The sequence below is a fragment of the Melospiza melodia genome, chromosome 5 (assembly GCF_035770615.1).
Source record: "Melospiza melodia melodia isolate bMelMel2 chromosome 5, bMelMel2.pri, whole genome shotgun sequence".
Taxonomy (NCBI): domain Eukaryota; kingdom Metazoa; phylum Chordata; class Aves; order Passeriformes; family Passerellidae; genus Melospiza; species Melospiza melodia.
Genome location: NC_086198.1, coordinates 35596269 through 35611147, shown reverse-complemented (window position 1 = coordinate 35611147; position 14879 = coordinate 35596269). Strand labels below are relative to the sequence as shown.

The 14879-nt window shown below is 40.5% G+C and overlaps 1 long non-coding RNA gene across 1 annotated transcript; it reads left to right on the top strand.

The window, feature by feature from the left end:
• Positions 1-1647: 1647 nt before the first annotated feature.
• On the top strand, positions 1648-14027 carry LOC134419028 (uncharacterized). The gene is made up of 5 exons (XR_010027938.1): positions 1648-1824; positions 3363-3486; positions 10504-10643; positions 12645-12812; positions 13783-14027. It is a non-coding gene; the product is annotated as an uncharacterized LOC134419028 (long non-coding RNA).
• The last annotated feature ends 852 nt before the right edge of the window (positions 14028-14879 follow it).

Genomic DNA, 14879 nt, shown 5'->3' with positions numbered 1-14879 from the left:
CCTTCAGGTCTTTTCAACTTGCTTGCAGTGATATGAAATTATGATACAAAAAAACCCATTTAATTGTCTTATAATTTAAAAAGCAGCTGCAGAACTGTGTGAAACACAGGCAAAGCCTGTTTTATTTCTTTCTCATTGTGAGGTTTAGAATTTGTGCTGAATGAGAGGAATGGGCGCTCATAACCTACCAGGGCAGCCTGCTGTGCTCTGACCTCACTCTGCTGGGCAGTGTCCCCTTCATAACCTTGGAAAGGGCTCAGCAGTTTCAGCTGAGATGGGATTTAATCACCTTAATTGCCTGTGATGGCTAGGAGCACTGGGAGCTGGATGGAAGGAAAGGATTCTGTTGGTGCCCATGCTGACACACAGCACAACCCATCAGTTACCCCATGTGTGACCTTATGGCAGCTGCTGGGCCAGCCCATGGCCCCAGCCCCACACTGACCACGAGGTATCCACTCATTCCCATGGAGAGCAGATGGCTTAGGGCACTGGAAGGAGACTTAGGGGACACAAATTAGCAGGATATCAAGTTCTACTGATTTTGCTCCTCATGGAGTAAACTTTTATTTTTGGGGTGGCAGAGCAGCCCCACAGGTCACTTTTTGTGAGGGTGGGATCCCTCTCATCTGGTTTTCAAATCAGGTATTAGTTTGTCATGTGCACCTATTTTAGTTCTTCTTTTCTGTCCTGTAGAAGGCTTGTTATAGATCAGTCAGGAGTTTCTTTCATTTTGAACACATTTACTAAATATATGTATATATAAAATTAGTGGAGCAAAGACATAACCAGTACTTGTGGATCACTTGTGGCCATCAAAGCATAACCAGACCTGCCTTTTACAGACAATGTATATTTTAATGTCCTTAAAATTGTCTTCAGTTATTTTGAAGGTGTTCAAAGGTTGAAATACTGAGTAACTGTTTTGAAGACTCTATTCCAAACGCACAGCTGGCGAAGATAATACAGTAGTTTAATAACCTGGGGTATGTCTCTGCAGAGTGGATATAATTTTAAAAAATAATAGATAGTTCACAATGCTTGGATGTTATGGACGGGTGAGTGAATGTAGAACCAACCTGCAGCCAGTAAACTCCATCTTTCATGATTTCAGATAAGCTTGTTTGAAGTTTAATAGCTACTTTTAATCATTGTTCATTAACTTTTGAATTTTGGCCCCTGAGTAACAGGTGGAGGCTGCTGTGACTGAGGTTTTGGTGAGCTAGAGCAGGGTGTAGTGTACTGATGTGGGAATAAGGTACTGTAAGACAGCAGCCTCAGCCGATGACTGAACTGCAGCTTTTAGCCTGGCTGCGTTTTTTGTTTATTTGTCAAGGAGAAGGGGGAATACTGAAGAAATTATGCACTATTACAACAGTGAACAGTTGGCTGCAGTTTATATCAAGAGACAAAGAAAGTCATGCCTAATGACTAAAACAGACAGCAGGTTGCAAATTTGGACTTCATGATGCATTCCAGTCAGGAACATGAAAGACAGGAAATATCTTACATGTGCTGCCTTTGGGAAACAAGAGAAGATATGGAGGTCAAGCATGGCTCTGCTACGTTTGCTGATAAATCTTTTTCTAATAGTGGGCTTTTTCTTTTCCTTTTCTTTTCCCCCCTGAGCAGAGGGAAGATGAAGCAGCCCTGCTGCCAGCTGCTCAGCGCTGGTCACTGCCTGTGAGAAGGATGGGCCCATCAGCACAGCTGAGCGCGGCTGTTCATCACCCAGCACGTGCAGGGTGGGCTTGGCAGTGACCTTGAGCACTGTACCAGCAGCACTTGGCCAAGCCACTGATAATGTCCATCCCTTATCTCCAGGTATGATCCAACAGGCTGCTGCAGGCAGGGATGGCCCTGGAGCAGTTTGTCTCTGATGGTGTTTGAGAGCATGTCTAAATTCGGTTTAGTGAGATCTCTGCAATGTTTGAGACTGCTGGTGTTGTTAGGGCTGACACAGCCCCCTGTCTGTGTTCCTTTGCACTCTTGGAAAAATAAGATGGCAGACTTCAGGGGGTCTTGTTATTTCTGTTAGCAAATCTGGACAAGTCACTAGAAAAATGATGTGGTAATGAAAACAGTAAAATTGTGGGGGTTTCTTCATAAATCTTAAAAACTTTGAAAAATGGCAACTTCACAGTTCCTATCCAAACACACCATAATTGAGCAAATGATATTATGTGGTTTCTGATATGTTGGTTGTAACTGTTCCTGCTAGAATGACAAGTTGACACTGGCTGCTTTTAGATTACTGAGGAACAGGATCCTGGTTCCAAACAGTTGCCATTTTAAAAAGGAAAGAATAGAAGTCAAGAAATAAGTTTCATGTCATCAATGAATTTCTCTTTCTCATCTCTTTAATTAATTTATTGTGGTGAGAATGATAAAGACTTTGTAATCATAGTATAAAACCAGCCATTCTCTGTGAGGAAAAATACATGCTGAAGTTCAGTCCTGTTTCAGCAGAAACCAATAACCAAATTCAGAATAACTCCAGCATTACAGGTTAAGGGATGCAATCCCTGGGTTAGACTGCAATAAAAATCTACCGGAAGCCCAGAGAATCAGCCAAGAAACACTTTCAGGAGTCTGGATTTCCTCTGCACTGTGAATTCTCAGAAGGTGTTGTGGCCCAACAAGGTAGAAATTAAGCTGTTGGTTTCCAGCTGCAAGTTATTGGTGTGGGGAATAACATGGATCAACAAATGCTTGTGCACTTCCATATTTCTGGACTTTAAAGAGCTAGTGACAAGGTAATTGTTTGATAGATGCAGTATGTTATGGGACTGCTATCCAAATAACACCAATGTCAATGTTTAGTCGTGTTGTCAGCATATGAGTGATCCTTCCTCAAATTGTGTCTGAGAGCAACAAAACCACATTTTCTCAGAAAAAAAGTTGCATTTGCATGTTCAGTGGACAAAAATCTCTGTTGGTGATAACACATTGTGGTCGAGTTGCTCAAAATGGTTGAGTAACTTCTGCCAGATAAATGTACACTGAATTTACTCTGTGGAAACCAAGCATGAGCTTGGCTGGCAGAGCTCAGCCCTACTCAGACATGATTATTCTCCAAAGGAACTCCAGGAACCACTCTTGAAATTCCAGCTCAATTGGAATTCAAGCTTGCATTCCTCTGAGTGACACCACAAGTTTACTGAGTTAGTGAATAGGATTGGTTGCTTTCATTTGAGCCTTCCTGAAAGCAAATTAGATAAAAACAACCCGTATCAATAGCATTGAAAATGTCCACTTATATATTATTATAGTTTGGTCTGATTGCATTTTTCTCCATAATCATATTGTCATAAACATTTTCCACTGAAAATATTAAGTGAACAACCCTTTTATTTTTCCAGGCCAATGAATTTTTAGGAAGATGAACTGAATACCATTTACATAAATCAGAAAGTATTGATGGTTGTGTTTCCAGGTGTTGGGACCATCTATGAAGGAAGCTATAAGGCAGCTTTCATGTATGAGGTAAGAAAATGGTCAACAACCAATCTTAAAGCATTTTAGGAGACTTTGACCTTAGCAGTGTATGTCATGTTAAATCAATAAATCAGAAGTGACTCAGCTCCTATTATTAACAAATCTAAGTAGGCTTGAAATTTCTGTGAAGTGCCCTTAGAATAAATGTAACCTCTCCTTTTTCAGCTATGGTTGCATGTAAAATAATGCATATTATCCTTTGTTTAGTGTCACGAGTTCCACACCATCCAGAAAGTGCATTTGGCTTGTCCTGGGGCAAAAAATGAGCCTAAATTGTACTTGACACTTTTCCTATTACATGGTCTTGTATGCACACTTTTCTCTTAGGAAATGGTTCAGTGTTATTTGTCTGTCTTTCCATTATTGCCATTTTTCTATTTTTAAGATGGTTTTAATTTGCATGCCATAAGTCATGCTGAAATGCAGTATGTCCTGTGTTCTTGACTCTAGATATTGCTCCTTGAAGATGCAAATTTGAAAAACAATACTATTTAGAAAGTTAACAGTTTCCTTTTCTCCCAGACTATCATGAAAAACAGTCTCTCAAAACAAATCGATTCAAAGTTCTCCAAGGAGCATGTTTAAAAATAAATGAGAAGACATTTGTCTTTGTAATGGATACTGTATTTTTAGGTAGTATAAATTTTATAGCAGTCATAAAGTTTTATGAATTTTAACAAATGTCCTTCTCAGAATAACTTGGATCTTACTGTCAGTGTGTTATCTGGGAAAAGGTCACAAGATCTGTTCCTAAAAGTGAGGAATTTGCAAGTGGGAGGTTACATAGGCTTGGGAAGAGAGTTAAAAATCCATCTCTACTTGCTAGTCTTGTGAGCTGCAGGAAAAAATGTCCCTGGAATTGCTGTGTGTCCATGTCCTATGTGCTGGCTGGCACCCAGCCCACAGGTGTGACTGCACTGAGCTCCAAATCCCCCAGTCACCTTGAGGTGCCTTGCTGAATTTAATTCCAGCTGCAGCCAGGGATACAAACCAGATTATAATTACTGCTTCAAACCCCATTACACTTATGGATCCAGCTTGCAGTAGGATCCTGTGCAATGACACAAGGTCTGCTCCAGCAGAAACTGGGAAGCAATGAGTTTTACCATTTTTTTTTCCTGTTCACTTTAAACTGTTGACACGGTGCTAAATTCAGTATGCTGAAGGTGTTTCCATGTGTCACTTCTAATAGGATACAGGTGTCAGACAATTTGAAATTATTTCAAACCTAATTTTCTTAGAGTGAAGATACAAACAGTTACACCAGAAGCAGATGTTGGGCCTTTCTCACCCCTCCAAAATGTGGTTTGGCATCCATCCAGACTGAGTCTATGGGGAAAAAGAGAAAATTATATTTAATTTTGGCTTGCTTGGTTTCCTCCTTTCAAAATCTACATGAGTGTGTAAGAAAAAAACAAACCCATCCCTTTTCCCTCTGCTTTACACAGGGACTGAGTATCTTGTTGCAAACAGATGGAATACAGGCAGGTTGGGATGTGAACGCTTTTCCATCTCCACACTATCACTTTGTGGCCCAAAATTGGACATAAAATGCTGTCTTCTCCTTTTTGCCCTCTTACCCATGTCTCTGCCATTTGCTTTTCTGGGCACTGATGCTGAACTGACAGCCAGGAAGCAGAGGGGTGGCAAGGACTGTGCCTAAACCACTGACTCAGGGTCCTGCTCCTGGCCCACCTGCATTGGCCAGCCTGGGGCTGGTCACTGGGACTCAGGAGAGGAGCCCTGAAAGAATTTTCTGTCCCTCTGCCTTCCAGCTGCTTCCATTTTCCATAGCTTGAAGTAAAGTCTCAGCTTTACACATGGATACAGGATACACATGGATACATCACTTGCTGGCACTGGCCTGTCCTAAGGACAGCAGGAATTCTCCATCAGGAGCTTCAGTGAGTTTAGTTATACTTCATCAGAACTCATGTGGGTGTCAGGATAATGGAGCTCATAACTTTGATATTACAACCTTATAGAAAAAACACCCTACTCCAAGGTTTGCTGTGTGAATTTTGGGTTCTGCTGCTCAAATACCTCTTTCTGCAACTGCTTTTAGTGAATGAGTCTTGTGACAGTAAATGCCACGTGTGCTACAACAGTATTAAAGCCAAATTACCAAAAAAATGCTCCACTTGAACAGGGGATTTTAGTCAATGCTTGTTGGTCACTCAGATGCTGTTGAACAAGAAATTCCTTAGGAGTTAAGAGCCACACGTGTACGCTCAGAAGGGAAGGATGTTTGTATCCTGCAGCCCTACATGCCAGAGGAAGAAGGGCACAAAATCCTTCCACACACATGGAGAGGACTCCACGGCTGGACAGACCCAGGGGGAGAAATGAGCAGATGGTGGACAGGAGGCGTGAAAGCCACGGCTCATGTGCATGGGGCCAGTCCAGATTGCACTGGGAAGGTTCCTGAGGCGGCTCCCTGCCAAGGCCGCCGGCAGAGGTGGGGGAATGGGATCAATAGGAGGCATCAAGTGTTGGCTTGGCAATCAAAGGCAAGGCTGTGGAAATGCCACTCTGCAAATGGGGTTTCACTGCGCTGCCAGGAAGTTCTCTAGAGGCTTTGGAAGACCAACCCGGTAACAGGAAATTAATCAGGAGCGGTTTTGAGCGGCTCCTTGGCTGGTGAGTGCTGCTGGGCCTATTTATACCTCTGAACTGCAGCAATTTACCCTGCTAAGGGGCTGCTCAGATGTCACACATTAGCCACTGCCAGAACAAGTGACCTTTCTGCACAGTACGTTAAGAGCAGAGATGAAAATTCCCATTTTCCAAGCATGGTCCCAAAAAACCTCTGTGCTCTTGTTAAACCAGCTGCATTGAAGAGGAGTGATTAGAACAGGCCTTTTTTTTTTTTAGCCTGCACCTGTCTCTCGTTCCACAGCTGAGGACACACTGAAATCTACTTCCTCTAGACCTGATCTGGTGAGAGCTTCAGGTGGTAATTAAATCCATCATTATCTACATCTATTTCTACTTAAACACTTGGGGGGAAAAGCCACCTGAAGGCCAGCAGTCACTGGAACTTGCAGTAATGAGTCACCACAGGGGGGAAAAAAGCTCCCCCATTTCTTCATCCCCTCAGGTGGGTGAGGTTTTTGTTGGTTTTCATGCTTATGGAAGTCAAGGCCTTGCAGGAGAGGATCATTTTGAGCAACCCTGTGTGTCAGTCTCTTGAGAAGGTGTCAGCTTCACTCCCAGCTAGGAAGAGAGGTTCCCTGACTGTACTTTCAAGAAATACACAGGAAAGAACTGTGTCAGATTACTGCAGAAAAGACACAAGTGTGATATTTTTTCTGAGGAATTTAAGATATTTTTAGGGAGAAACCTTGATTCAGCGTTGTCCCTGGAGAAATGGGACCAGTCATTTTCTCCCCTGGCATATTCCTGTATTGTAAATGTGTTTAAAGTGCACAGAGTGCTATGAGGGATTCCACTTATTCCATGGAAATAAGAAGTAGCATTTTTAATTTGTGGGTTAAATTTGAAGTATCTTCCTTCTTTCATAGGAAAAACTTTTTTATTCTCTGTTATTTTGCTCAGGTAATTCTTGACACATTGATCTTCCTTCAGAGCTGAAGTTTCTCCATATTCCCTCAGTTGCTCTTCCCCTGTGAACATGCACACTGAATCAGACACAGCAGTCTGATTTCTGCATAGGTGATACAGACCTAATGGCTTCAAAATTGTCACTATTGACATTTTTTAAATCCAAAACCCTTGAATATTTCTGCCTTTAAAATGTGATGGGTGCTTGGAAATTACTGGCACTGTACAAGCAAATTATTCTTTGTACAGTCAGTCAGACATCCCAAATAATCTGTATTTCTGGGGAAGCAAAAAAGCCAAAGTAGAACTTGAATTGTTTTGTTTTGTGCTCTGTGGGACTGAGGCAAGACAGAAATAACTAACAAAAAACATGCATAGCACTAAAACATGTTAAAACAGGGGAATAACAATTCATTATTATCATACAAAATGCTTTTTCAGCTTGACCCAAAGTGTCACACCAGGTTTTATCACGTGGCAATTAGATGTGATATTGTAAAAAGGATAAATTTTCAAGGGGAATTGTAGCTATTTCTTTTGTAGATCAATTGTATTTTTGTCACTGCCTGAAACAGGAATAAAATTAGGTTTTTTAAGGCAAAGGCATTTAAGGTGAAAATATCCCCCAGAATATCTTGCTACAGAATTACAACCAAATTAAACAAGAAATCTAGGAAACTGTCTTTGGTAATTTTTAGAAATTTTAGAAAGATGCCAGATTTAATGAGGATTTTTGTTGCCTCCTAAAAATCGGTATTGATGTATTTATCTTCTATCCAAATAAAATGGATTGTAAGATTTTTTTTTATTTCAAGGCTGTACTGGAATTTTGCATAGTTAGATTTTGATTACATGATAGAAAATTACCACTTTTGGCATTCTAATCAGCTAGTGAGCAAATTCACTAAAAACTAGGGCTATGAACCAGAAAATGTTAATCATTAATTTTGTTTATGGTGATTTAATTTTAATTATAATACTTTAAAGCTATTTAAATCTACATTTCCATCATGTGTAAGTTAATGTAGCATATTTTGCAGAAATAATCAAGGCCTGGTAATACAGATCACTACAGAGCCCATAATTAAATCTTTGATGAGTGTTTCAAAGTGATTTTTAAATGTGGCTTATAATGTGCTTTTCAAAAGCTTTGCTTCTGTCATTGTGACTTCCTAAATGTTCCTCTGGCATTGTCCATGTTTAATTTCCATTCAAACTCAAAATGGAAGTGTTTGTAATGGAGTAATTGCCTTGTAAATAAGTGTTGTCTGTAGGTAAGGAAAACAATTAATTTTCACAGCAGCTTTTCTGTGGAAGTGTAAATGAGGATTCATCTTCCTGATGTCAGCGAGCCCCCAGCCCACCTGCCCCTCTGACAGCAGAAAAATGAGGTGGAAAGTTGTGTTCTTGTTGGGTTTTTTTCCTGGAGTAATTTCCTTGTAATTGAATTCCATGTTCAAGACAGGCTTTCAGTGCCTCATGTTACAAGATGGGAGCTCCAGGTTTGCAGTGATAAGCAGGCTGCCTGCAGGCAATTAGGGACCTCAGGGTTTGCAGAGTCTGGTCACTAAAATATGTTCCAGCTCGAGTCATTGTTTAACAATCCCAGTCTCTTACAGCTGTGAAACACTCCCATCATCAAGTGGGTCTCTGGGACTCCCTCAGGAATGGCAGGCTCTAGATATCCAGCTGCTAGGAACAAAAATAAATCTCTTTGAAGACTTATTTGCCATCACATTGTGTGAGGACTTAGGCTGAAGCATTTTAATCATTAATCTCCATTCATCAAATGTGGTCATTCTTAACAAAATTCCTTAAATAGTTTCAGCTGTGAGCTGGATGTTGATGACACCAGACTCTGTCCGTAGGTATCAATTTTGTGGTTAAGATGTGCCACACACAAGAAGTTCCTGTTGCACTCAGAGCATCTCCTGCCCATGCAGAGACACCAGGGAGCTTTTCAGAACTCATTATTGTTTATACTCTTGGTTGTCATGCAGGGAGAGCAGAAGAAGCTATTGATCATCAGCCTCTATTGGGCAGCATTGGAATCTCTTTCACTGATGGTCAGTCAGCCTGTGCTGCTGACAGATGGTGCTGGTTCTCTCTGCTGTGCTGTGACACCAGCAGCAGCAATTAGAAGTGATCACCTCACAGAAATATTCACTGCACAAGTTGGGTTGATAAAATATCTTAATTCCTCTCAAACTCAGCAAACCTTGCTAGTCTTGACTTCACTGAGATGCAAAGAAATCCCGTTTTCCCTCCCTTCTGAGCTGCGTGTTTTAAAGCAGGGACTGTTTCTCTTCCTCCCCCAGCTTTTTAAATTTTATTGCTGACCTAAAAAGAAAGGAAATTTTAAAAAATCTAGGAACATCCATGTGTGGCTAAAACATTCTTTACCTCTTCCTTGCCGGTACTTAAAAACATTAGATAAATTAAAAGTAAACATGCTCCTGACTTAAAGGTGAGCTCTTAACAACTTAAAAACTTTTAAGCTGGCAAGTATTTCTAGTGTATGTCATTAGACTGGTTTTGCTTATCATGTTCCTTCTTTTTTCATAAGCCATGTTTTGCTTCTTCCTTCTGGAGCAATCCAGAGAGCATCCATGTGCCATTGGGCTGGGCTGTGCAGTCAGCAGAAGCAAAGGTTGCTGCATGTGGGAAAACACACCCTGTCTCCAGATGCACAAATATCCAAAGTGAGCACTTCAAAGGAACAGCAGCTCCTTGCTGGCCAAGCACATGGATGTTGCAGGAACACCCTCAGTGTTCCTTGCTCTTCTAAGAGACAAACTCCCCCAGGCTTCAGGAAAGCTTTGCTTCAGCACTTCTCTGTCAGAGACACAAAAAGTCCTCAAATTATTTAGGGAGAAGAACCTTATCCCACTTCAGAGACAAGACAGCTTTTGGAGGTACAGAGGTTAGATTGTCTTCCCAAATCAATACAGCATGGGAAGGAGGAATACAACATCCTAGCCCCGAAGTTATTTTGGAGGGGTTTTAGTTCTTTTGAAGCACAAGCCAAAGCCCCTTGCAGGCTCCTGTGGAAATGTTCACATTAACATCAGTTTTTAATTTTTCTGAGGTTTGGGTCTATTTGATGAAGGGGAGAGAATAATGTTGAAATTGCTGAAAAATAGTAAAAATGTTTTGACCTGCTCCTGAATTTTAATATATTTGTTTAAGCTGTGTGGTTTTGACTATAGTTTTATTTGTGCCCAATGCTGCAAGAAGGGAGAGCCCAGACAATGCTAATGCAGAGTGAGGAGGAGACTGCTGCAGAAGCCCTGCTGGCCTCACCTTCTTTCTCAGTACAATTTCTCATCAAATTTCCCATAGCTTCTGATATTTTTGTTTAATTATTCCCTCCCAGAGAAGATTTTTCCCTCTTACCCTTAGTTCCAAGGGCTTTCTGTCTGATTTATCTTCTATTTTCAGGACTCAATGAAGCAGAAAAACAATGTTAGTCTTTGGTGGCCAGGGAAAAGGAGGAAAGCTCGTGGTGGTCTCCAGATGATCTGGCCCTGACTGAAGCAATCTCCTTCCACGAGGAGGGAGCAAAGGGCTGGCAAGTGCAGGTAAAGCTCCCTGCACTCCATGTGCTAAGAAATCACCCACACAAACACATTCCAGCTTTGGCAGTACTCAAATAATGGCTATTACTGCTCCAGGGAGGAAATAATTAAAGCCATTTCTTGACTCTGACAGTTTGATACTGGTGGTTTTCAATAGCAAATTACCAACATCTGTACAGCAAAATTCAGCTACTGCAGCAATTATTCAGCAGGGCTAACCACAGAGGTGCTAGGAATTTTTCATTTTCTAGATGTCCCCTCGTTAGGTGTGACCTGCAATTGAGACCCAAGCTGTACACCATGGCAAACTTAGAAATGTAAATGAAACCATCTGGAAAGCTGAATATTCTGTGAAAATCCCAGTGGCAAATGCATCAAAGCCAGAAAATGAAAGACTGGAAAGACATCTGAATGGCTTTCTTAATTATGTGACAATTTCAACTTTCCAGAGCAATTCAGAACTAAAATTTATACGAATCATTCAATTCCACAAAAATTAGGGCTTTTCATTCCCACATACTGTTACAACTGTTTTGCATAGTAAACACAGTGAGTGTGACTGTACAAGCTGCAAACTCACATCTACAACCTGTAGCAAGCAGCACAGCACTGCAGATTTTCATTGCTGCTGAAAGAAAGGGGTAGCAAAAGAACTAAATAAGCTCTATACATCCCTAAGTCAAATATTTCTTTTTAAACAGTAGATAGAAAAGGTAATACAAATACAATCAGAGGCTGTGGGATTAAATGTGTTTCTAGGAGAGACCTGATTTGGGATTGATAATAAAAATGCCTTATTTCACTGCTTATGTTGTAAATACTTTTTTTGTCAGGGTTTTATGTTATAATCCACTTTGGTCATGGATTTACTGATGTATAAAACTTGAGTTTAGTTTGTAAATTGGCACTCTGTCTTCAACTCTGTTTCACTGTTATGAAGCTGCAGGACCCCATCAAGGTGTGGTATAATTGGCTGTACAAGTGTGCAGTAATTTTAAAGTAGAGCTTCAGACTTGAGCAGTCTTTGGGGTGGTCTGGTGGGGAGTAAAAATAGATTATGCACCTCTCAGGTGATAACTGAGAGGCTTTAAAATAGATCATAGTCTTCATGGCCCATGTCAGCTAGTTAGGCTGTGGTAAAAAAATCACCCATAGAGATGGGACAATTAAACCCTTGCTTCCCTTTAGAGAAGAGAGAAACTTGCTTGAAGTGCTAGGAAATCAGAGCAGGTTCCTCAGAGTTAGATCAATTTAATTTAGATATTGATATGCAAGTATCAGTAATAATGCCTTTCATTGATTGCTAACAGTTGTATTTTGAAGTGGATAAGGAAGATTTTATTGTGATGATATTTTATCATAACTATCATACAGCAATTTCCAGACCTCATTGCAAGCTGTGTTTAGTGCAGGTTATGGTCAGATTTAATCAGTATCTATCAGCTTCAAATCCAAACTTCAGGAAATGACGGTCAAGACATTTTAAGTGGCAGTACAAAATTCTAGTCCTGTGCAGGGGAATTAAATGCAAAGTAAATAGGCTGGGAAATACTTGTAGAGTTCTGAAAAGGAAGGGATTCTGCTCTGTATTCAGTCAGATGCACCTTATGGAGGAGAAAATATCTCAGTGAGTGATTTTTTTTCACTCTTAATCTTCATTTGACATGAATGTGGACAGGCCAAGCCAGGGTATTAGATTCACATCAGCAGTGCCTTCAGACACTGTGATGACTTAGTGCAGTGAGACCCACATGAATCAATATTGATTGGCCACTTACTTTAAGGCTACTTAATTAAACCTAGCAGGATAGCACAGCTTCCAGGCAAGCCCACAGCTCTGTGATTGATGAGTGTGCTGGGGAGAAAGTTGTGAGGACACAGTGCAACAGTGTTCTTTACTCTGCAATTGAGATCTTTTTGTGTAAGGTGAAATTAAAGAGTTGAAGAAGAGGAACTGAATGACTGCAATAAATAAACTAAAAGGGCTGTTTTGTCATTATCTAGGCTGTTGGAGAGGACTTCTGGCTTTTTTACAGGGTACCTGACTGTCTTATTGCATACTGGTGTCATCCAGGGCATCCAACATGAAGATCTCTAATGTTAATGATAAAGAAAATTACTTCCCTGTAATCGGGATTGGAGTGAGCACAAGTGGCATCACTGTTCTGTCAGGTTGGTCTTATGTGTTTCTACTAAATGTATTTAGTTTCACAACTAAATGTTTGTGTTTACAAACATTTATAGTGTTTGTTTACAGTATCTACATGTATAGTGTTTGTTTACAGTATCTACATCTGGGGGGATCCACTGAGATAATCTGAAATGTGGGTATTTGTCTAGAAATCTCCATCTCTTGATGCTTGGGGAGAAGTAATTTTTTTTTTTTTTTAACCAAGCTGATTTAGGCAACAAGTTGATCTTTATGTGACAGCCTCATGTATTGTGTGTGTTTGTTTGACCAGAGATGCAGAGAATACAACTCCTTGTGTCACTGACAAAACCCTGGGGCTTTGCACCTCCAGATATTTCTGTTTCTCAATGGCCAGTGAGGAGGAAAAGTAAGAGAAGTCTCCCAGATTGAAATGCCATAAGGAATTGTTTCTCATCTGCTCATATTTACACAAAAATAAATAGAGGGAATGATGCTTTTAAAAGTTCAAGCCTTTGAATTGTGCTTAGCAGGCATAAGTCAAAAGTCACTTGCAACACAACTGGGTTTGTTTTTTATCAGCACTTTCAATATCCTGAATCTCTGCTTGCTATTGCAAACAGTTTGGTGAGGGAGCAGCTGAGATGCCAGAGGACAATGTATTGCTCTCTGAGGGGAAAGGCTTGGAAATCATTAAGATAAAGGCAAGAATTGCTTAAAGAAGTGTGATTTAGGCAATGAATTGAGTTTTTTAATATTTCTCCCACAGCAAGAAACAAGCCTTAGAATATTTTTTTTTACATTTGATGCTAGAAGAAACCAAACTTTTTTTGTCTCCTTACTCTACTAAATGATAGTTAGTGTTTTCTGAGCATTCTAAATAAAGCCAGACAACTCCATTGTTTCTAGAGAACTTTACTGATAAACTCTTAATTGAAGTAATGCACTTGGCTGAAATAAGCCACTCTGTTTTGGTTCTTTACTTTTGTCCAGGTGTATCAATTTCCAAAGACTGGAAGAGCTCAGTTCTCTGTATTCAAAAGACTGAATTTTTGAAGATTTTGAACCTTAGAAGTTACAGAACTTGCTGCTTTGAAGTTTTGTCAGAAGTCTGAAAAATTACGCTTTGTTTCTTGAGTTACCTGTAAGAGACGACAGAGTTCTCCCAAGAAACATGTATTTGTAAGGATTTCCTGTGAATGAAAAGGATTTTATTGAAGGCAGAGTAGTCCTCACAAAGCTCCTTGAACCATTTGCTTTCTCATTCTTACTCTTCACTCATTTTCTTCATCATGTTTGTGGCATGAACGTTAAGGTTTTTTGAAGGACGGTGTCTCTGACTTGTCAGGAAAGTTTTCTTTTGGAAACTTTTCCTTTTTGGAACTTGTCTTTTCCTGGGATTTCAGGAAAGGCCATGGTACATTTGAGCTTATGAGGAAAACCCTTCAGAGGAGTGCATGTTGCTCTCTGCATTAGTGCTGGAAGAGTGTCTGTGCTTTCCCAAACATTTGCAGAGAGATTTAGCTGGGCAGGAGCCCCTGGACTTTTGTGTGGGTGAGAGAATTGCTGTCTTGTGATGTAGTGTTAATCAAGACAGCACTAATAAACTGCAGGACTTGCTGGGATGTGTCCCTCTCCTATTAAAAATATATAGATATGAAGTAATATTTCTCTCCACTGCCATCTAGTGAAGTTACTATGATCTGAAAGGCTTTGAGACTCAGCTGAGCATTGTGGTAGTGAACTGTGTCTTAGTGGCACAGAAAGTCCAGTTGCCTGCAGAAAGTCTGGTATTCATCCCTGGGGTAACAGCAAACACTGCAAAATAAAGGAGGTGCAGTAAATTTGATAATAGAATTCTGTCAATGGTTATGAAGACAGAGACAGTGAAAGGATTTGTGCATGTTATCAGCATTGCAGAAGGGATTGGCAGCACCTAGATTGGAGTTGTAAAGAAAGCAAGTACCAAAACCTCTGCAGGCTGGTGGAATGGTGTAAAATCAGGCATTTTGGTAGAAAGCACACAGGTTCCCTGGGGGTCCAATCTGCTGCCTCCAGTCTGGATCTTCAGACCTGCAGAGTGATGCCCA